The sequence below is a fragment of the Spea bombifrons genome, chromosome 5, assembly GCF_027358695.1.
Source record: "Spea bombifrons isolate aSpeBom1 chromosome 5, aSpeBom1.2.pri, whole genome shotgun sequence".
NCBI lineage: Eukaryota > Metazoa > Chordata > Amphibia > Anura > Pelobatidae > Spea > Spea bombifrons.
This window is the reverse complement of record NC_071091.1, coordinates 6,673,872-6,699,526: the sequence shown is the minus strand read 5'-3', so window position 1 is coordinate 6,699,526 and position 25,655 is coordinate 6,673,872.

Genomic DNA, 25,655 nt, shown 5'->3' with positions numbered 1-25,655 from the left:
CTGTATGAATTTCTATCAATCTTTAAGTGGTTTGTGTTAGGATGCATTGCCCTTGGTTAGGATCAGGCTTGTCTTTATTGGGGTGACTGCTCTACGCCCCTAAAAAATATTTAATGTCCTTTTTTTTGTCAGCACAGAACATCAACTAAACTCTATTTTATTTGGGCTCAATTCAAAATTATGTATAGTTTCAAAAAGACCAGAAGATCCTTACCAACGTTAATCCCATTTTCAGGTAGGATGTCTCGCTAACCTTGAGTCTGTTGGAAGAAAATCTACTTTGGAAGATCCTATGGAAAAGGTCATTGTATACTTCGTGGGTTAGGACACAAAAGGTTATGAAAATAAATGAATTGTAAAGATAAAAGAGAATTATATTTTCAATGTATCAATGGAATCTCGCGATGATATATTCTTTTTTAAGTTTAGAATGTTTCAAAGTTTGAAAAAGTTTGAAAAACTTAGCTTTAGAAAAAAAACAAAAAACATTAAAGGGCTCAGAGGTTTAATTTAATCATAAGTTTGGCTTTTCAAATGAACCCAATGTACGGTATATAATTAAACTTTTTTTTATAATCATCCCTTGGATTTCTTTGTTCTTGATGATTAGAGCGTTTGGGTTTTCTTTTACGGCTCTCGAGAGAAAAGGAAACTTATTGTAAAGGTGGAATAAAAGAATGAGATTGAGGTTCTTGGCATTAAACAGAAAAAAACCAGTGCTCGGAAATATTCTGACGGGCGAAGGCTAAAGCGGGTTTAAAATGGCCCAAGGAAGTACTAAATTGGACCTATCCTTTTATCTTTGGTTATTGTATTAGAGCTGCTCCTCTCCCTTCAAATGGAATAAATAGAATATGCAGCAATGCAGAAGTCAAGGTTATAAGTCAAGGTCATTGCTAGAAAACGGGGTCCAAAACCGATCTTTTGGGTTGGCAGTGTGTGAAACAATTGAAGCCAACTTCGCTTAAATGGGAAAACCCACGGAAAACATGTAATACTGTAAATATTAACCCCTTAAGGACAATGGGCGGTCCCTAAACCCATTGAAAACAATGCATTTTGAGCCCGTACATGTACGGGCTTTGTCATTAAGGGGTTAACAAAAATCTGTTCGTTCCAATAAACTCCCTTTATCTGCAGACCTGGAGCTGTCGTTGCTGTCAGTCATGTGATATTTTGGGTGACTTTCCCAGCTCAAACACCACACTGAGCTGATGCTTTATGGCAATGCTAATGAAGTCCGTTCCTCCGTAGGTTTCCATCATTCACTGCCGGACTGGGTGATTAAGACTAAGCCATTCCATTGTTTCCCGCAGGCAGTATGATAAGAAATGGAGTTGTTTTGTAGACTGGACTAAGATTACAAATAAAAATGACTAATATGCAGTCCAAAAAAACATGATATTATGCAAAAAAGAAAATGCAATATTATAAAAAAATATATATAAATTCTTACAACTAATACAAAATGTAGTCGTTACACTTTAAATTTCAGAGAACTGTTCCCATCACAGCCTTTAGCATAGCTATAGCCAAACCTACCTATAGCTTATATTTTTTGCAAACAATGTAACTGTTTTGGAGATATTTAATTAAAAAATTAAACTAAAGGAAGATGAAATCTTTGTCTCAAAGTGGGGAAACACATTAAAAATACAAATGCTCAAATACACTCAGCTCCATATAAACACACACTTCAATTAAAATCCATGCCTCTACCATATACAGTATATATACACTATATATAAGGTGGGTTTTATATATACCGTATATATATATATATATATATATATATATATTGCTTATTTTAAGCTGTAAACAAGTTTTTTCTAATATATAGAACAGTAAAATGTACGATATGGGGAAAAATGATCTACTTTAACTATCACCTTCTCAACAAAGACAGCATACTGTACTTTTATAATGTTATTAATCGTAGTTTAATATGAGGTGCAGCCCCAAATGGAATTTCTCCCTTTTACATACTTTTAGGTCAGCCTAAAATATGGAGAGGATGATCTATTTATAATAGAGAAGAAAAGAAGAATATAAACTGAGAAACAGATAAGAGCCCATCTAGTATGCCGGTAAAATCCGAATAAACTACAGGGATAAATCCATATTATATTTTATACCCATCCTCATATAGAGTGCAATTCGTTAACGAACAATGCTATTTTAACAAGCTCATAAAGAACGACGCATACTAAGATTCCAGTACAGTGCTGTCATTGGCTTGTACCATACGGGAACCGAACGAATTCACATGGAAAGTATTGATTTAAAGGTTAATGTAACAGTGAAATAAAAATAACACACATTGAGCAATCAAGAAACACAGATGGTTTGTCCTTTTACCATGCTAGGTACTGGATTTATAAATTTAGAAGAAGAATGTATTTAATGTGCAAAATGTAACTTATAGCCGCACTCTCTGGTCTTTCTATTCCCATTATAGAGGCGAATGCGGATGTAGAGCGAGGTGGTACGATCATACGCAGCATTTCGCTTTTTAGAAAAGGGAGGCATCACGATTTGGGTCCGAAAGAGTGATTCCTGAAGAGAAATGGTACATTCAAAATAATTATTTGTCTAAAGGTCTCCGGGAAAGGTATAGGCACAGTATAGGCAGAATATATAGTAAACTGGGTGGGACTTGGTAAACCTATGTTTGTCTGCATGTTTATCATCTTCTTCTTTCTTCTGCCTTCTTTCTTCTTTCTTCTTCTATTCAAAACAATTATTTGTTTAAAGGTCTCCAGGAAAGGTATAGGTAAAATATGTTTGCCTGCATGCATTTATTATTATTAATGATAATAATAATAATAATAATAATATTGTTTTACTAGCCATGGGCTTCTTTCAAAATTAACTTTGCAAACTTTAATACATTTTTCCAGCTCCTGTCATTAAGATGAGATTGATAGTTTAAAGCAGTGGATTTTTAACATATATATATACATGCGCGGCCAGCGACAGGATAGTGCCATGGACTCCCAAACGGTAGCCGCACTTGACAGCGATGGGCTCGTTTCCAGGTAACTTAGCAAAACTCAATCCATCATCCCAGCGGCTGTCGTTAAAACGAGATTGATCGCTTAAAGCGCGCAAATGGGATTTAACCTTCTGCTTTTGTAATTCAATAAATAATCGAGAAATGTTTTTTTCCTGCGTGCCCTGATGCTGCCTGGAATATGATTCATTCTCTTAATTTCTTGTACCCCACCTTCTTTTTCAGAATGTCGTAATGTACGGCAAAATTTATGGCTCTCTGATGTAATCAGAGAGAACTTTTGTCTATCTTCCTTAATCAATAGAGTCGTAAACTCAGAGGAACAGCAGGATGAGATCATTATTACAAACCTAGACCCTTAAACATGTATCAACTTCAAAGTGATTTTAAGTAACCCTTCAGGTTACATCCGTTACAATTCCAACAGAGAATGTTACGATGTTGTAATTGCCTTCAATCGCCCCCTAAAATTCTTACCGCTGACACTTGCCATGTTTACGGCCATTTTTGATTGCGTTAAAAGATAGCATTGACCTTTCCAAGTGCATTTACCTTCCACAGACTGAAGCACTATCTGTTAATATAAAGCGATGGACTTAAATATTTTTTGAGAGGTAGCGCAGTAACATTTTAGCTTAACCGAAAAAATAATGCCAATTAATTCCACCATAAAACATGCAAGAAACGCATCTATTAGCGCTCGATTGGAGCATACATTTTTTATTTGGTTATAATTATAAATAGATATTGTCAGAAGACAATACGAACATTTTATGGTAATAAAAAGTTGGGTTTCAAGAAATTACACAATAATGTAATGGGTTAATAGCTAAAGTAAGTCATCTTTGGTGGCTGCTCCATGTAGCCTCTGCACATCTCCAAGGGTTTTTCATTAGTAAGTCTGCAAATGTGTCTTCTGTCAATCTCAATCTATTCTCTAGCTACTTAAAATATTATTGTAATAAAAATAATTTGGGGAAAACCCACAAGAATCCGTTGAGTTACAAGAAGAACCCAAACCTCAAATCATGGGAAAAATGGCCGATCATATACATTTTTAGCAGATGTTTAAATGGTGTTTGGGATGGGGTGGGAAGCAAGTACAACATGTTCTACAGGGTGATATGGAGGCGAACATTGACTGGGTGAGGGTAATGTATGGTCTCAAGGAAGAAGAGTGTGTTGGGAGATCAGATATCAAGATGTTTGAATTATAGCTAACAGTGGTTGTGTGGTTGTCCACAATCCAGATTTGGCAAGCATGTCCCAGCCATGATGAGATCATGTGAAGGTTGGTATCTCTAAGAAAACGTGCCAAACAGTGGTTAGTTGGAGGTTTGTCTGTCCATAATGAGTAAGAAACATAGTACATATGCCATTTGTGTATGCTTGGAAGTTGCCTTCTCTTTTCAGCACGTGATCTCTGAAGAACCAACCCAAAAAATATGGGGCGCAGATACATATAAGGGAAAAAATATAAAACCAATATAGTGCAGAATGTAAAACCAATTGTTATGTGTGAATTTAATGTTGCACTCACAAATAGAATAGATGATAGAAAGTGTCTTTAATAATCTTCGTTGACTCTAGAAAATAAACTTAAAATGGTGCAGTATCCGAGAAAAATGGTTAAAATCACCAGTAGAAGATACACTCGCATTTAGTCCATGCACCCAAAAAGTGCTCGAAGAGTGTCAATAAAAAGTCCACAGGTTTTTGAAGTGTAGATCCTTCTAGAATTCTATTTGTGAGTGCAACATTAAATTCACACATAACAATTGGTTTTACATTCTACACTATATTGGTTTTATATTTTTTCCCTTATATGTATCTGCGCCCCATAATCTTTTGGTTGGTTTGAATTTCTACACCCTGAGGAGGAGTGTTCGTTTTTGGGCTGCTGCAGTCCTATTCGGGAAGTATTATTCGTATTATTTGTTTATTTTATTATACAGCACGTGATTTTAGGTTAGTTCACGTTTCTCTATACGTGATCTCTGAAGAACCTGTAGAAAAGCAGTACAGTACGTAGCTTTGCTGAATGTTTCCACGGTCATTTAATTGGCTTCAATAAACAAAACCCCTATGCATGGCCCTGGACCAGCTTCTATTTAGCCAGATTAACATCTGTTTAGCCAGATCCTTCTCTGAATTGCAAATACTCAGAACTGGAGCGTTACACGAATCCCAAGTCTAGCTCTGAGCCAAATTGCCTTTGTCAACATGGAACGGCAGAGGCAAACCAATTAGATTTATTAAGGTCATTGGACAAATAAATGTTAAGACAGACCATTTCTGTTGCACTTCTGACATAAAGATAATTGCTTTAAAAAACAAAACAAAAAAACTCAATTTTTTTGTCTTATAAACAAACAGTCCACCTAAGATCCCATCAATCTATCTCATGTCATTGTGAAATGTGCGATAATAGAATTCAATAAAGCTGACAAAGCACGTTTGGAATTGAAGACATCATATAAATGAATAATAAAAGCATATGAAATATTTAGGTGGCGATTCTGATTCAACATCGTATGCAATGCTAATTGGCCTCGTGTGTCCAGGCGGCTACCGGTTATGTGGAATAATAACACAATTAAAAGCGCTTTATCTAAGAGACCTTAAACCCATTGATCCTCACCTAGTCCGGTTCCTACTGAACCAACAGATTTTATATATTTATATATATATATATTTTATATTTTATGTAATATCTAACCACTAATTAGGTCATAGTTGAATTTACAATATTCTTAAAAGCACAGAAAGAACGTGCATTAATAAAAATACATTAACCAACATAAAAGAAAATGAGCACGTCCTCTATCACTGTAGTGGTGTAATACCCGTAGCTGGGATCAAGAGGAAGAGGGCTCAAAGTAAGCCCTGGGACATGGTCAAAAACAATATCATTTTTATATATACATTGTTGAGTTGCTGGGTAATATAGTAAACATTGAAAAGTTATCACACACAAATATCCACGCATGCACAAAATATATTTTCATTCTTAGAGTTGGGACCTGCTGTCATTTGATGACTGATTAAATGAATCCCATGAATCACTAAGATTTCCCTTTCCTTCACCATATGTGAGCCAAGTGGCAACCACATGGTGACCACAACCAATGCTTTGTAGCCAACCAAGTTATGATGCAAACCTAGGCATATGTGTATATCAAAACACAATTTTTAGAAACAGAATACATATATATTATATATATATTATATACATATATTATATATTTATATAAATACAATATACATTTTAAATTTAACTTCTCATTGTTAAATACATTACTAAATTAATTTTCACTGAATTGTCCATATTACATGTAAATTACTATCTAATTCAGAGTCTCAATACGCCGTAACGCATGACATTCATTATTCCATATTGTGCCGTTAAGACCTCCTACGTGTTATTTATTGACACTGCTAAGTGGTTTGCTTTACCAGGGGTCAGCAGCATTGCTCGTACGTGCTTATCAATCCACACAGAACCAACGTAAGATCTTTTCAATCGCCGCGCTATGGGAAAATAATGAGAAAAGCTAAAAGTGAAAAGTGAGCGGGTATATTTCTCACATCATTATTTTATCTTATAAACCACTGCTTCTACCAGGTCGTTTATGTAAAAAAAAAACAAAAAATTGAGTTTTTCAACCAGTTATCCTTTAATTATCTTAAAAGTTGCTGGCCAGCGCCAATCATTTCCAGACTTAAAGAGCGATACAAATTTTAGATATTCAGGATAAAAAAGGTGCAATTTCTAAGGATAACCAAATGGTTTTTTTTACCTTTTCATTTATTTTTGAAATCAAACTTTTTCTTTGACACTTGCTTTTCATTCGTTGTGTGCCATATGTAACTGCCCCAACTGGATTGTATAAGCATCACCTCTATGGACAGAAAGGGCTGGCTAACTAAGTGTGGAGGACACGGTGCTATGAAGCAGGTTTAATGATATGTTACCTTGCTTTCTGATATAGGATACTTTTGTCTGCTTCATTGTTTATTTGTTTTGCCACTTTTTTTTTTTTAGGTTCAATTGCTTGTTAACACAAATAGTTAATCAGCCAATCACATGGCAGCAACTCCATGGTAGAAGTGGTCAAGACAACTTGGGTGTACCTGATAAAGTGGCCAGTGAGTGTATATATATATACAAAATTCTTTAATAGAAAAACTGTGCTTTTTTAAGAATCTTAGGCATCTTAGTTTAACCCCTTAATGACAAAGCCCGTACATGCACGAGCTCAAAATGCATTATTTTCAATGGGTTTAGGGACCTCCCATTGTCCTTAAGGGGTTAAATGGATGCAACAATAACAGCTGTGATGCTGCCAATAAAAGGTACACAAAGTCTCTTATTTTTACAGTCTTCAGTGACATTAGAAAATCCCATCAAATTGATACATGCTTATATTACAGTTCTATTTGAAGACAAGTCAGTGACTAAAGTTTATATATAACTTAATCAATTGTTCCAGAGACTTAACGATCACACATTGCCATTCTCAGCAAAGTAACCTGATGAAGCTAGCGTTCGAAAGTCTCTAACTATAATCAAAACATTAGAATTGACTGAAGTAGACTTTATTCTAAAGACATCTTAACTTGCAAGCGTTGTTGCCCAGACTTTAGTTGTTGTTATCGATGAGTTTTTTTTATACCGTTCAAATCTTCCAAACTTGTTGAAAATTGATTATTTTTGAACCGCACATTCATGAAATGGAAATGTGAGAAAACTCACTTAAAGAATTAAAAATGCAAAAGTATACTCAAAACCAGCAAACAATTCCCGAAATCTTAAGAAGAATTCCCTCAGCTAAAACACAGCTATATAATCATCTCCATTGAAGTCGATAACAGAAAAAGTACACCATTAGGTCCTTGTTATTATCGAAATTAATTTTCAATAACTAATCTGCGCTGTCTGTCTGCACAAAATAAAATTATATATTATATATATATAACATAATTATCTGTTACACCAAGAGTACTGAACATATGAAACAAGAGAACCTTGTACATGAATACGAATCAAGATGGTAATCACTCGGAATATTAGTGATCTTCAAACACATCAATGATAAGAGCCAAGAGAATTCCTGACTCTGCAACACAAAGATTTTCTTGGCAACATTATAATAATACGGAACAATGGAACTCAAAATGAGTCTGAAGTATACCCAGGAGCTAAGTTTATCATATTCATTTCCTGGATATCAATATCAATATCAATATTCCAAAATATCAATATTGGGATGTATTATTCTCTAAGTCTACGTGGCTTTTACAAACAGAAAAGGGTAATTACCATTTTGCTTTAAAATTGAATTTACACGAAAGAATCTAAGCTCAAAAATCAGTCATGCCCTTTCATGCTATTTTTCGCAAAGCAACTTGTATATTGACTAATATATGAGTTGGGGGTGAAAGGGTGAAAGCAGACGTAGATTACCCTACCGTCGTATCCTATGTTTCTAAATGAATGTAACTTTAAATTATGCAAGTTGTTGGCGAGGATATGCAAGCTGAATGACAAATTTCACACGTTTGGCTCAAATAGCAAAATTTTGTAACCTAACAAAAAATGATCAAGCAACTAAATTGGTATATAAAATCTAAATTTAGATAAAAAAAATGAAACATGTTTTTTCAAAGCACAACGAGTATTTTAGACCTTTTATTTTTTTCTTCACAAACCTTTAAAAAACTTTGTCTGGATTTTTGTATTTGTTTATTTTTGGAGTGGCTTGCATGCATGGGCTAAAAAATCAGGATTAAAGTATTTGATGGTTATTGCTGTATATAATCTAAGGTTAATTGTGAGCCATTTCTTTCTTTAAAGGTTAAACCCTCTGTGATTTTCTCTATCCATCCTCCTGGCATCCAACGGTGCACAGTATAGACCTTGTCTCCCTACATGGGGGATTTAGAGGTATATGGCACAGGAGCAGCCGTCTTAACTGCCTGTTCTCAGGAACAGGAATATGATTGGGCATATAAAGTCACAAAATGAAACAGTAGATATGATTGGCGTGCAGATTTTTTTTGGGAAAAAAGTATGATTTGGGAAAAATTATTATATTGGGATTATAAAACATATAAAATTAAATAAGAACATAATTGTTTGTGCAGGTCCTTTTATCTGAAAGAAAAAAACAGGATATGCTCTTTAGTACAGGGTAGAGTTTATTCATGCAACTTGGTCTGATTTATCCGCATGGCTACAGGCAATACATGCAGTAACTAAGCGCTGAATGTAGCAATAGTAGTGAAACGTATTCAGCAAGGTCAAAAGACAGACTATGACTTTCCTCGTGGAAATTAATCTTAAAATGGGCAGTCGAAGATGCAGATATAAAAATAAAAAGGATTTGATTTTTGGTATACGATGTAGACTATTCTAAATACGTTTATCAGTTTGGATTATCCAGTGGGGGGGATGAAAAACTCTGAACAATAAGGCCCAGATATATATCAATTTTAACAGAAAATAAAAGAACGGGAGACAGAATTGTGAATGTAAATCCATATCCTGCACATTCTGTATTCATATAAAATGTATTTTTCATAAGGATTTCTGGTTTAATATTTCCGTGTTGCGTACCTCCAGGGAGAACACTGTAAGAAAACCCATCGGAACAAAAAAACAAACAAACAACAAATAAGCGCTTTAATTTAATGAGGTATCCTAATCATTTACAAGCAAAGGAAGGTTTGGGATTTTAAAATGATTATTTATAAGAATAAACTGGGAAAGTAATAGTGATGGAACAACTGTTACAGTACTGCGCTTAGGAACATTGCCATCTGGCAACCATGGACCAGATTGCAATGTAGACCAGCAGGATACTGGACCACATGGTCAAGACAAACTGGATCAAGACAATCAAGGTCAGAATACCATACAGAACCGAAGCCAGGACAAGCGAAGTCAGGACAAGCCGGGTTAGTATACCAAAGAGCAAACATGGTCAAGGCAATCTAGAAAACAGGACAGAACATTACTGGAGTAAATCTCAGGAGTAAACCATGAAAGGGCATCATCCAGGGAGTGCACGGGGTTAATATAGGCTGCAGGGTGCAGATAGATGGGGTCACAAACATTATTTAGAGACGGAAGCAGCAGATGCAGTTTCTCTATCAGCCAGAGGGCAACAGAGCTTTTACTATAGCTTAATTAATTAATTAATTAAAATTAGTAGTTTTGCTTCTTGTTTTAATTAGATATTAAGTTGGAAGCTGGTATCGGCAACAGCCTGTGGCCAACATTATTTAACCAATTACTTGCCCTGATGTTCTCTCCCTGGGAACACCCCACAAGACCCCAGAGTTTTGGAGATACTCTGACCCAGTCGTCTAGCTATCACAATTTGGCCCTTGGTCAAAGTCGCTCGGATCCTTTCACTTGCCCATTTTTCCTGCTCCTAACAAATCAACTATTTGACTGGTGCCACGATAACAAGATTATTAATGTTCTTCAATTAACCTGTCCGTGGTCATAATGTTATGGCTGATCGATATATATATATATATATATATATATATATATATATATATATATATATATAGTCACAATTTCCCTTGTGACCGATATATGTTTTGTTTCTGCATTAATAGTGTACAATATATATATATATATATACAGAGATCTGTAGTGTGCTTGAATAATGTTGTATTCCATCAGACTGTTATTTTATCCTGTTATAAAAACAGGAAGAATTACCAATTCAGAAAAGTAAGAGGTTTGGGAAACGCATAACTTGGTTTACCCCAGGGACTCGCCTGCCAATGCTAAGCAAGTCAAAAAAATTACATTTATTGTGTGTGCGGAAAAACCTTGTTCTCACCCTTATTTGAAATTATGATTCACTGCTGCGCCAATGTGTGCTTGCGCTCGCAGGGTACAGTACGCCGTGGTGTTTGAGGAGCTAATTAGTGCAGGCATTTCATCAGAATCAAGTTCCAATGATCTCTTAAGTTGTGTGGTTATGTGGGTTATGGCTTTATATTGAAAAGCATAGGACATAAATTAAAAATACATTATACTTCAACAGCAAGCCTTTTTTTTAATTTTCACCTAATTTTAGCAATTTAGTAATAATCAGTATGCACACAAAAACAAAGGAATGATAGAAAGAAGGAAATGAAGAAAGAGAAACAAAGAAATAGAAAAAAAGAAGGAAAGAGATAAAAAGTGAAAGAAAAGGAAAAAGGAAGGAGATAAAGATAGGAATGGAAAAATAAAGTGATACTGGAAGGAAGGAAAAAATGATGGATGGAGGTAAGGAGGAATGGGGGAAGGAAGAAAATAAAGAAGAGAGATAAAACAGGAAGGAGATAAAGAAAGAGAAAAAGTAGGAAATAAAGGTAGAAAGAAAGAAAGGAAGAAAGAAAGAAAGAAAGGAAGGAAGAAAGCCCAAATAGACTTACTATGACAGGTTCAAAGATGTTTCATTGTTTCTACATCCCTTTGTTTTTAATCCTTCCTCTTTTCTATAAATGTATAAAGCATATAGAATATTTTTATACACAACAAAAAAGTAACCGTTACAACCTTTTATTCTCAATGTATAAATATGTATTTTTTTAATTCAGCTTTGGTGGACAGAATAATGAGATTCCTATCCTAACCAAGCCATCTTAAATACAATGCTTATATGATTTAATACATAGCCTTGTAAATAAGAAGTTACAAAGAACAAAAATAGATCACGTTGAATTTTTTCAGCTGCTACATTGTTTTTTCTTTTCTTTTTCCAGGAGGCTATCCTTTTATTGATAGGATTAAACAATGCATTACTTTTATGATGCAGATCCTTTATGCATAACCCCTAATTTGTCTAGCTTTGTAGTTTTTATCTCCAAGTTTGCAGAAAATCTCCATCCCCTCTCTAGATTATACAGTTAAGGAGTCTCAGAGGCCTTATTGCCTAATAACGTGTGCCTGTAACATTGATTAGTTGCCTGTCTGGACTGGGCTGTGCACCAAGCCTAGAATATTGGGCTGGGAATTGAAGGAGACCCAAAATCCAGCTAATTACCAAACCGTATTTCATGCCCAGATCACATTCACAGAGCTCCAAAAAAAAAAAAATCTATAAAAGCTTCAGCTGTGGACGTTGGCTACAAAGGTCAGAATGTGCACCAAATTACAATCTAAACATATATTTACTGAACTGCACTTTACGTGTTTATTCTACTCAATGCAGATAATTGGGCTTTTGCATGCTTTTTGGTTCCCTACCAGCCGAGAAAATGTTTTTGTTCAGACAAAGAAATGCCAGTTAGATACCTGTTTTTTTGTGTCTTTCTTGGCAACATATTTATTAGAATAATTTATCTGTCAAGTAGTGTCAACATGATGTTAATTACAAGAAATCCTTATTGAAATGAATTATGTTGCCTTCCAGGTTCCACACCTCTGCATTCACAGTTTGTTCCACATCGCTTGCTGGCTTCATTGGTCACAGGTTAAACATAAATTATATCGCAGACTGCTTTACAGAATGATGAAAAAATAAATAAAACATCTAGTATTGTATATTTTGTTGAGTTTTAACATTTTGTGCGTATATGTGTTCCCCTAGGTTAAGTATATTCTGTTTCTTACATTGTCCCTTATAGTAAATATAGTAAAACAATGAAAATTGGCCTCCAAGTAGGTAACCTTGTCTTTCAAAAGATTAAGAGACAGGACGGATAAAACTCATTAATCCCAAAAATGTTAAAACTTACCATATATACCAGTTAATTGTCTTTTAAATAATACAGTTATCACTGTTGTGAGGTTGGGTGACATGGGGTCCAGTTCTAAAGGTGATTTTACCACCATAGGAATAATCCAATCAAGAACATTTCTGTTCTATTCTTTTTTTTTTTTTTACATTATTTCCAGTTCTATGGATTTTGGGCAAAAAACATTCATTCTGCATTTGGCATGCTAAGCAAGTACAGTAAGCCAATGAGTAAACAGAGTTGTGGAAGAATATAAAAGGGTTAAAATACATTTGTCACCTCTATGGCAGGCTGATGGGAACACTAGACAATGATGTATATATGTAGCTGCTGCTCTGCACGGTTATTTTGCAAAGGCACATAGGTGATTTGCTCATTTTCTGGAAATAATTAATTGACTGAATGTATCACCTGGTTGAACAGCAATTCATTTTCGGTACATTTCACCATGACATCAGATTACATTCAACAGCGGGTCTGATACCCAACAACTGAGCTAAAGGAGGAAGACAAATTCACTGTTACTCTTTACAAACGTCTAACTGCTCACAGAACTACCAATTCTTTAGCAACCACCCCAATATGTTAGGGAGTGTTATTATTATTATTATTATTATCTTTAATTGCTATAGGGCCAATAATTGGCACTTAATACAATACATATATTCAAGGGATCTTACAAGACGAGAACTGACAGACGAAGACAAACCGACACATTAGGTGGAGAGGGCCCGGCCCGCAAGCTTACAATCTTGTATGTTAGTGTTGGGCTTAGCGATTATCAGGACTAAAGTTAAAATACCACACAACTGGGAAACTTAAAAAAGGGAGTTACATATAAAGTGTTGTGGTGCAAAAGTGGAGCAATCAGAAGAAACATTACAATGGTTGTTATGGAGACTGCACTGCTTTTACTGCATCCCTCCAGAACATTGTTGGCGATTTCTTGAAACAATACAATAAAGGATTATTCCACCTCTCTTTTCATGTTAAACGCATACTAGAGTTCATTACATGGAGTGCATTTGTTTCATTTCAATTTTATGATGTCTTTCTCATAAAGGAACCTTGATTACCTCATCAAAACGTTGAAACAAACATTTTGACTGCAAAAACATTGCAATGGTAAAATATATTTTGAATGTGTTATTTTGAGATTTATTCATATTTCGATAGATTTCTGTGGACAAAATATTTTTCTTTATGTTTGTAAGCTATTCATGCAAGCCATTAGGAAATAAAATGTACAGTCGTGCGACAAAGAAAGTACACCCATTCAATGAGTTTACATATCAGGACACAATGATCTGTTCCTTATCAGGTCTAAAAATTAGGCAACTTCCAATGAAATATTATACCGTGCTATGATTTATCCAACAAAAATAAAGCCAAAAAAAAGGAGACTTGTCCCAAAGGTTTTGTGGTTCGTTCAGAAACCTAAACCGTGCTGCCATGTTCATTTTAGAGAGGAGAGACTTTCTCCTGGCGACCCCTCCAAACAAACCAGTCTTTTTCTAATTGTACTCTCATGAACTTTAACATTTAAAATGCTAACCGAGGCCTGTAGGGTCTGAGATGTAGATTTTTTTTTTTGCAATTTCTCTGAGCGTTGTACTGTCTGACCTTGGGGTGAATTTGCTGGGATGTCCGCTCCTGGAAATAACGGCACCTGTCTTGAAGGTTTTCCACTTTTGAAAATTCTTTCTCACTGTGAATGAATGGACTTAAAATTGTTTGGAAATGGCCTTATAACCCTTCCTAGATTGATGGGCAGCAGCAATTGCTTCTCTAAGATCATTGCTGATGTCTTTCCTCCTTGGCATTGCGTTAACACTCACCTGAGTGCTCCAGACCAGCAAACTGCTATAATTTTGGCTTTTATAGAGGTTCTTACACTTGGTCACGCTGATGATCAATTAATCAATGACATTTGATTAACAGCACTGTCTGCTACAAAATTTTTAGTTCCTATGGAAGCAGTAAGGGTAAACTTTTTCACACATGGCATCTCCATTTTGGCTTTATTTTTGTTGAATAAATCATAACACGGTATAATATTTCATGTGTTGTTGTTCATCTGAGGTTGCATTTGTCTTATTTTTAGACCTGCTGAGGAACAGATGATTGTTAGTGTGTCCTGATATGTAAAACCATAACATTCAAAGAGGGTGTACTTTCTTTTTCTATGAAGTGGACGGCGGGTTTCTGCCGAAAGTCTGCTCCTGCTTGCTTTGCCCTGAAGAACTTGCAAGAAAAACACAGAAACACAGAATTGGATGGCGCATATCAATCATTCTGCCCATTTTTTTCTGCTGTAAAGATCAAATTCTCAATTATCCTTGGTTTTATCTTATATTCCTGTGAGCCATATGATGATCCCATGCATCTCTACCACTTCTTCTGGGAAGTTGTTCCATTTATCTACTACTCTGTACATTACGTCTAAGCCTTTGACCGTCTTGTTTTCAACTATGACCTTTTTTTTCCAATATCTATTTTCCTTTAAAGTAACAAGGGACGTTTTCTATATTTATTTAAAAAAATGATTTATAGAGAAACTGTAGAGCTTGTTACCAAACGAAGTACTAACATATTTGGCCAATCTTAACGTTTCTGCCAATCAGTGAGCCAAAAAACAGGAAACTACACAGTTTATTTTCCATATGGCAGCAATCTGGTCAGAAGTCCTTCTACTGATTAGACAGCGTAACCCCTGGTGCTTCTGTCAATTTTATGGATTAGACTTTTTCTATTTTTCTACCTTAACAGGAGAACATATGTGAGATACATAGGATCCATCTTTCATTGCGATGAAATGCACACGGTAAAATGCTTAAAGAAACTAACATGCTTACACACACACAAACATATGTACTAACGCCCACAGTAACATACTAACATACTTATACACACATACAGTGACATATTTTCACACATACTAACACACTTACATATACACACAGTAACATACTTACACATACTAACACACACATGAAAAAAAATACTTACACACACACACTAACACACATACACTAACATTCTTACTAGTGGGAGTGGGTGAAGTTTTTTTTTATCTTTCTTTAATGTGATCTTTAATGATCATATCTTCGATATCTTGAAAATCTTTTATTCTCTTTTCCTGTATGATAGTTCGGTACCCGACAAGAGGATATCAGTTTCTGCAGAAAACAAGAATGTGCTGTTAACCCACATTACCCATAATGCATTGTAAGATGTATTGGTTTATTCCATTAGGTATCAGTTCCTTTAAGAACCGCAAGGCTATACAGCAATCCTCCCAGCTTTAATGGTGCAAGTGGGGGCGCATAACATGTTTTATATGCTAAACTATAACAATAAAAATAGAAAAACATGTTTACATAAAATATGATGTCTATTCAGAAACTTAACCCTTACCACTTGTTTAAAACATGTTACATCACAAGGATCACAATGTATCCACCGCTTCATGCAGAGTTCCGTTCAATTGTCTTTTCCCTCAATGTTTACGTTTTAAATATACCCCGTCAATAAATCCCGTGTCGTTTCAGAAATGCTCATTTAAGCTGAACTACTTTACATGGCATGTATTCATATTTCTTCATAACTTCTGCTTTTGAAAAATTATTTTTCAGACGTTTTTTCCGTGCGTCTGGAAATAAATCTATAGGTGCTATTATTTTTCATCCAGCTTTTTTTTTATTTTCTTCTGCCTTAAGAGATTGGTGGGAAATGCTATAAAACAATCAGTTTGTGTTTACATTTATAATTTTCACTTTTCTAGGGTTGGACTTCAGTGATCAAAATATCTATTTATTCCGTTATGCTTTACCCAGACCTCATGCAACAATGACAAATTGTTCTTTTGTTTTTGTCTGAGTTGGCATATTATGTTCTATTCCACTGACGCTACGGCAAACAAATTAGCAGAGGGGAAGACCTTTATTATATTTACATTTCTTGAATGGATTATTTTTATCACATAGGGCCATTGTATGCCAATTAAAGGGATTTTCAAGGACAATCTTTGCTGAATAAATGCTACTTGGGTGACTACATGAAGGTATGTATCAAAATGTTGCGACGTTAAAACAATCTAACAAAGATTTAGAACGATAGGTGAATATTTAGAAAAATATGTGATAGAAATAGATATCTAAGTTCAACCACCGTGTAATATATCACTGCCTCACAATACTAAGCATCATGGAGACGAGGACCTAAGATGAGCATTAGGATGAGCGTCGCTGAGGTTCTACCACGGGTGACATCCCAAGGTGGCCCACTATTCATGCAGGTAAACTGGATATCGGCAAGTTCTTCTTTGAAAAGACACATAATTATTATTAAACCGTGTAATGTTACCATCTGTAAGAGTATTCGGACTAACTGGTGAAACCATAAGTGTGATTCCAACCCCAAGAATATGGTGAGGTTAATGTTCCTGGATAGCATTTCAAGAATTGTCCTCATATTTGGGGAGTGAAATTTCCAATACACAGAATGCTAAACATATGAAAAATTCTGCATCTCGTCGGGCAGCTGATATTACTCAAAACATTACAATGTTTTTTGGGGGTTTTTTTGCTTGTCAAGTGTTTAAGGTAGATTTCAATTGTTACATGGATATAGTACAATGTTTCTTTAGCACATGATCCTTGCTGCCATTTTATCGTATCAGGATCACAATATCTATGGCTTTATCTGTTTTCTCCATTGGTCTTGTTACTTGAGACATGGTCCCAAAGGAAACATTATCTTCTCCTTAACTAGAAGAGTATTTTGGTATTTCCTAAATTACTCTGCTTAAATATACATAAATAGTTTAGAATGATCCTGAAAATTGGAGATTTTTTGGGGCTGTGGCATCCTAAAGTCAGGATACACAATGAGCAGCCCTACCAATGTCTGGTACAAAATTACCGATGGCATGACAAGGCAGAGCATGTGGGATTAGTCATACAGAAAGCATGAATTTCACCAGAGATCCGATAACAAATGTAAGTATAGTCCGGTGTAACAGATTCCCTTGCTGATTAGCAACCAGCGAGCAAAACACAGCCAGCCCCCAAGGACCGCAGACTTCAGATCAAAATCATAGGGAATTTATTATAATGAATAAAAAATTATTATAATGAATGTTCTTCTCATTGAAAATCTCAGCATAACCTCTTTAGCGCAATCTATCTTTAGTTTAAAAAAAAAAAATCCAAAAACTTCTTGATGGCATCTTCTGAGCAGAGCTTCTGGGACTTGAACTCTAAAAATACTTTGAAGCTTTTCCGGAAAGCGATGTCGCTGTTGTCTGCGCAAGTAATTTATTGTCAGAGGTATTTAGACACATATCAGAAGTGTTTGTCAGTTTACCAAGAAAAGTATTCATGTGTTAAAGTCAACTTTTTTCTGCAGAATGACTGGAGGGCCACATAATTAACTACTGATTGACAGGATTCATTCTTAGAGAAAATGCAATTTTAACATATATTTTTTTAAGAGAGAAAACCTGGATATCAGATATTTTACTCCAGCTTAGGGGAATGAGATATGGACAATAATGTAGCACTTCAGGCAACAAAGTTTGGAATGAAAAGAAAAAAAATATATCTTTGTTTCAACAAAATCCATGTGGTTTTCAGAGAAAATACGTGGTGCATTTTGGAACCAATTAGCAGAAGCTGTGCAACAGTTACGAGACTCTTCCAGCGCCAAGTTATAGTAGTGCTCGGGTTCTTAGGGCAAAAAAACTAAAAATAAAGTAAAAAAAATACATTTTTAAATGACAGGATATTTATATTAAAACAGTCAAAAGCCAATATGGAATAAAACAAAATATTTAGTTGATTTCTGTTGGGAACCTTTTTCATTTTGTTTAACTTATATATGTTTTTTTATATAATTGATTTTTTTGGAGAAAAACAAGCTTTTTTAAAGGGAACCTTTTTGATTTTCATTTATTTACTCTTTGACTTAAAAATGCTCACCTGTTTGATGCTGTCACTATGTAGATACAGATTCCAGAAAAAAACAAAGCAGTGCGGTCTGTAATTGTAAATGATTAGGCCAGAAGTGTAATTTGCCTGTTTCATGGCCTCTCCCATCCATCACACTGATGTTTTAAAGCTAAAGCATCAAAAAAATGTGTTCCGTGTTTTAGAAGAAGATACCGTAAATTCACGCATTATACAATTCAAAAAGACACAAATTTTAAAAGCCATGTTGGCTACCAAGTCCACTGAAATCTTCCCCTACTCCCTTACTCCCTAGTGGATGCAATTACTACTTTAACCCCTTAATGACAAAGCCCATAAATGTAGGGGCTTAAAAGGCATTGTTAAAGGGACCGTCCATTGTCCTTAAGGGGTTAATACAACCTTTCATGCCTAATCTGGCCTTACTAATAATAAAATAATATCTGATCTTTGTTCTCCGAAACATATCTTTACCGGGCAGAAGTCTTGTATCCATATACCTATGTAAGTCAGGTTAAGGGGCAGGATACCCTAAAAAAGCATATACGTTTAGATTTTGGGGTGGCGCTGGAATGAGCGATATGTACATTCTGTACAACAAAGTGCTTTATGGCCGATATTGCTCAGCGGCCATCGCATCAAAGTAACTGATTAGAGCTTGGCGTGGCTGTATTGCTTATAGCCCTTAACCCACGAGGCTTTCTTTCAATTTAAAGGCCCCTCTGGACACCTTTAACAAAGCAATGGATCCCTACCCATTATTCATTTTACCAATTCCAATTATCATTATTATTTATTGTTTTATATAGCGCCATCATATTCCGTAGCGCTGTACAATTAAAAATGTTTTATGCTACTGGCTGGCTTTTCTTAATTTACCCATTTCTTTTTTTTTCCGTCACTGAAATGGTTAGTTCCAGAATCTTCTGTAAAGGAAGAGGGACTGGACTTGCTTTCAGAAAGCGAACTCATTCAGGGGAGAGTTCAAAATCCTTCTTGCCTCGCTCGGGGACGGCTCCTGGGAATAGTAACACGGACCAAGGGATGCATCACACGTGTTTTTACTCAGTAGGGCATACTGCCATACCTCAGCAAGCTTAGTAATGTTGATAGGACAACAAAGAAGCAGGGAAGAAAGGTATTGCTAACCCTTAAGTGTTAATTATACAAGGCTCAAGACTTACAGTATCTCTAAAAAATAAAACATATGTGACGTCCAATTTTTATCAAAAAATAAAGTAATTATTTCTCAAATCCTAACATTTTCTTTTATGTTAGGTTTACTTTTAATGACTCATTATCAACCTATTTTTCTGGCCTATCTGTACATGAAAGAAAAACTTACTCTAAATAATAATTGTTGATGAATCCCTGAAACCTTATATCATCTAAACCATTTTGTTCATAATTTCATCTCTGGGCTTCATTATTAGAAACATAAAAAAAGACTCTGTAATCTATAGCCATATAAAGGAATTGGAATCTCTGGTTATTTATGTTATCGTACAATATTACAGATGCCAAGGATTATTAAAAAATAAATATTAAGAATTAAATGAGTTTTTGCCGCAGATGTTAAAGGTCACAAGAATTCAATTCACTCGAAGATATTTCCATAGGAGGTATTCATCTGTTGATCGTGGGTGATGGATCCAGCACACATCTCATAAAACTGTGTTTCAATATTTAACCCGTATCAGATGATGTCAAAACTGCTGTATAATACATTTTTTTTATTAATATTTATCTTTATAATCAGTATTTCTTTTTATCTAGCATCCCTGCCAACAAAAGATTGGAGACAATGGAAGGAAATAAAGGAATAAAGTATCAGTGGAACCTACGAGTATACATGATGCAAGCGATATATTAACTAAATATAAAGCCACAATAAATCGAATTCATGCAGTGCATTTTTTTCTTGAAAACTTATAAAAACATGACCACCATTATCTGCCAATTTGCTAAACCTAAATATTTCTATTTATGAAATATAAGGTTTTGGTCGAAGCACAAAAAACCATACTTACCAACTTTGTACATGTTTATACTTTAGTGTGTTCAATATCATGCAGTGGTCAGGGGCCGGCTGGGCCGGGGGGCAATTGCCCCTTAGGCCGCCCGAAATCTAATCTAAACGGCCGCTGGGTGCTGATGCCGCCGGCCGGCGCTACTTTTATATTTTTTTAAAAAAATTTAATATGGCAAGCTGGATCGGCTATTAAATGAAAAAAAAAAATAGTATTAAAGCAGCGCCGGCCGGCGGCATCAGCACCCAGCGGCCGTATGCGATGGCCGCCAAGTGATGGGAGCAGCGTGAGGGGTGAAAGCTCCGCCCCCGCACTCACCTTTCACCCCTCACGCTGCTCCGATCACTATGCGGCCATCAGACTGCCGGAAATCGAATCTAAACGGCCGCTGGGTGCTGATGCTGCCGGCCGGCGCTACTTTAATACTTTATTTATTTTTAATATGGCAAGCCGATCCAGCATATTAAATAAATAAAAAAAAGGATTAAAGTAGCTCCGGCCGGTGGCATCAGCACCCAGCGGCCGTCTAGACAGACGGCTGGCGCTACTTTAATACTTTATTTATTTTTAATATGGCAAGCCGATCCAGCATATTAAATAAATAAAAAAAAGGATTAAAGTAGCTCCGGCCGGTGGCATCAGCACCCAGCGGCCGTCTAGATCAGTTTTCCAGCAGTCTGATGGCCGCGTGAGGGGTGAAAGGTGAGTGCGAGGGGGCGGAGCCACTTCACGTGACTTGCCCCCCCAGGCCTTAGGCTGCCAGCCCTCCCCTGGCAGAGGTCCAACAACCACGTATGGATGGCGACATGACATCTCTTCCCGTCTCTTCTTTTCACAGTTCCCAATCTGTATATTAAAAATGTTAATTTGTGGTAGTGAGTTAGCCACCTAAGCTTGGAATTTTCCCCAAAACATCACACAAAGCCTAAAATCTTAATTATTTCCTCGATAATGTTGGTCTACCTTAATGCACCCATTCCATGTGTCCCTGTTTTGGAGCAATAGTCCTTTTTTTGAGACACAAGTACCTCTGTCCCCTTTTTCTACCATGATTTACCCCCTTTTTTCTCTATCTCCTAGAATTTTTGGGGTTGATATCACAATCTCTAGAGCAGTAAGAATATTATAAAAAAAAGTGTTTTGAAACATCAGCAAATGTGTCAATAAATCAAATTATTAGGTAAAATGCTTTGCTTTTCTTCTCATTGACTTACCTTTATACCCATAAAAAATCTGAAATAGAAAAAGTAATATGGAAAGCACGTCGGTTCACAGAGATAATATTTCATAGGGTTTCTGAATTCAGACTGATCTGTCGAGCAAAGACAAAGAAAATATATTTATTGGTGATGACGTGCCTTCCGAGGTTTTGGACGACTTTTGGTCTTTATGAAGGCATACGCCAAGGTGCTTTGATAATACAATGTAATTATACATAGAAAAAAAAAACAGGTGTGTGATATTCAATTGGGCATTGAAGCTCTTGATCAAACGGTTAGATGAGAGTTTTATAAAAAAAACGTATCTTCAAGATATTTGAAATGCATAAAAAGTGAAGTTTTTTTTATTTACAGATAGCAGAAGCGTCAGCTATTTGTGTGTTTGTCTTAAAATGTACACGCTGTTTGCGGCAGCGCAGGTTGATCAGACAGCAGTCGGGAGGAATCACAGACACTTTAAAGAGGAAAATGTGTCAGTTAATGGAATATTAACCCCTTAATGACAAGGCCCGTACATGTACGGGCTCAAAACGCATTGTTTTCAGTGGGTTTAGGGACCGCCCGTTGTCCCTAAGGGGTTAAATTTAAAAAGTGTCAGATTTCCATTTTGATCTACTTCTAGCATGAAACGCCATGGCACCGAAGTCAGAGGCAATTTGGTGATAATGAGATTTTAGGCTCCCGTGTGATTAACGCAGCATATATAAACACAGCATTCCTCTCGAGATATGACTTAAATGTATTTTGTTTCAGAATCCAATTTTTGTAAGTAATGAGCAGACGGCAAGTGAATCAGCGGTTTCTGAGCTATAAAATTTGTACATACAGAATGGACGATTTTACTGAATGTTTACACGATGTGATTAGAATTCATCTCCCACATGGCATTCGTTTATCAAAAATAAAAAACAATAACATCACCAATGCCGATAAAATAAAATAAAAAACACCTTTTCAATCAATGTTCTCATCCAAAAGCTCTGTTTTCTGAAAATATGACTTACATTTTTGGAAAATAAGAAAGAACAGTCTTAAAGGATCAATAACGCCTTAATGTGTATTGATTTTATATCAAACAGCACACTGCAAGTTTGAATGGATGTGCAAAAGTTATGAGACCGGACTGTTCTGCCTTTGATGAAGTAAAAAACCCTGCAGTTAAAAAGAAAAGAAAAGAAAGGATATAAAGAACTGCAGAAAGGGACTAATACAGTGACGGAATTTAAACATGTGTGACAGGCATAAGGTTATCCTAAATATAAACCAGGACTAAGGAGCAAATACGGCTTAAAGGAACAGACTTGACTTCTGTCTCCTTTGGCTGAAATTCTGGAGGCAGAGTGGAACATAGGGGGTCAAAAGGCATATCATGGGGCACAGTGGCATTTAGAGGGTTAAAAGGCATATCATGGGGCACAGTGGCATTTAGAGGGTTAAAAGGCGTATCATGGGGCACAGTGGCATATATATGGGGTATAAGGCATTTCTGGGGCAGAGTGGCACATAGGGGGTCAAAAGGCATATCATGGGGCACAGTGGCATTTAGAGGGTTAAAAGGCATATCATGGGGCACAGTGGCATTTAGAGGGTTAAAAGGCATATTATGGGGCACAGTGGCATATATGGGGTATATGGCATTTCTGGGGCAGAGTGGCAAGCCTGGGGGCAGATGTGCATAACTGGGGGGGGGCAAGTTGAAAAAAAAAGGAAATAAAAACAAAATATTTTTCTCAATCATAGCTTTTATTAAAAAAAATTGTTCACATAGTTTACATGAATTAACATTTACTGGTAAAAAAATTTTCCTATAGGGTCGTCTTATATTCAGGCTTTTTCTTTTTTCATAAATTAATATTCAGATTTTGGGGGGTCATCTTATAATTAGAATGGATTTTTCTGGGTGTGAGGGGGGTAGATTGTATGCTTCTCTGAACAGATGGGTTTTTACTGGGCATTTATAGCTATAGGGACAACACAGACACACAAGTGTAGAAGTGGCATACGTCATGGGCAAAATGAAATGTGCAGTTTGGAAAAGTATTTGGAGTGGGAGGGTAGCAGTGTTTTGACTGTAGTAGCCTCGACTTTCGTGCTAGGCATCCATGCAACACATAACCACACCCCCCAATAAAAACACGACAACCTGAATTTGGGTAGAAAAGGCCACAGCCGATTTTATTTAAATGCCGGACATTGCCACGCAGACCTAAAACCAAAAATAGGTGCGTTAACAGGACAATGACCAACAAACTGAACAATAAATAACATAAATTAACATGAATAAACATTAACCATTTAATGTAAAACCACCCCAAGCTTACCAGGTTATCCAGGTACCACACAGGGAAGGACATACCGAGATGCCCAAACCCAAACCTGAGGTCCCCAGCTCCACCTGCCAGGAAACCTCCCACCACCAATGCTCTCCTATCAGCATTAACCCCTTAGAATACCTGGTAAGCATACGCCATGAGCCCCATCCCTTGAAACCTTAAGCAGGATGGGCTCCCCCACCAAGAAGAAACAAGGCCTTTTCCACACCCTCAAGCAAAGCCAAATTGAAAAAATCATAACCAAGGTCCGACAAATGCACCCCATCACCACGAAACAGACCCGCCCCGAAACCTTCCAGGGCCACATGACGAACCACCACACCCATACAACCACGAATAAAGCTTGCCATCAGCTTATTAACCTTCTTCCTACAACGCTCCAACGCCACCCCATCCCTGGCATGGCGCCAGCGTACCCTCGGGATAAGCTCCGACCAAACCACTTTAAGAGCAGGAACCAGCGCCAACATACGCCCTACATCCCAACGCATCCGGGAAACCAATTCCCGCTGAGGAATAGCCCCCAAATCATTGCCCCCAGCGTGAATAACTAAAACGTCAGGAGCAACACCCAAACGGAGATACCGCGAGAACAAGGACAGAACCCCTTCCCACAGCATACCCCGCACCCCAAACCACCTCACGTCGACCTGGTCCCGAGGAAAACCCAGCTGCAGACCGTTGTCTCTAACTGCGGCTCGCCTCCGGGCCCAATACACGTGAGAATGGCCGATGATCCATAAGACGAACCGGGACCCTGCAATGCAAACAAAAAACAAGACAAAGAAAAAAGGTGGGTACCCAACCAAATCCCACCAACTACCCTTCCAACCAATCAATCCCCCAGCCATAACCTCTGCGGCCTGACATACCTCCGAAAGCACCCTGATTCCCAACGCCCGATGCGCCGTACCACCTCATCCCCCAAGCCAAGCCTCGCTGCCTCCGTAGCAGCCCCAATACGAAACGAATGCGTGCCAAATTCAGCGGCCCCAACTCCAAGCCGTTCCAAACCCAACCTCATCACCCGAGAAAACTGAAACCTAGATAACGGCGTGAAATCCACGTGAACAAGAAAAGACAAACCCCCCGCCGGCCGAACCTGCAAAAACCGCTGCACACAACTGACCGGGCAAATCGAATCGCCAGGGAGGGCGTAAAGCACAACCTGCCTACCTTTTCCAAAAACATCCGTCTTAGACGATCTCAACCAGACAGACACCTGCCCGTCGCCACACACCACATCCGCAAATGCCAAGCCACCCTGAACCGACTTCCTTGGACTGACCAACTCCGACACCCGAAACGCCCCGAAAAAGGCCAACGTGAAAGCCGCCTGG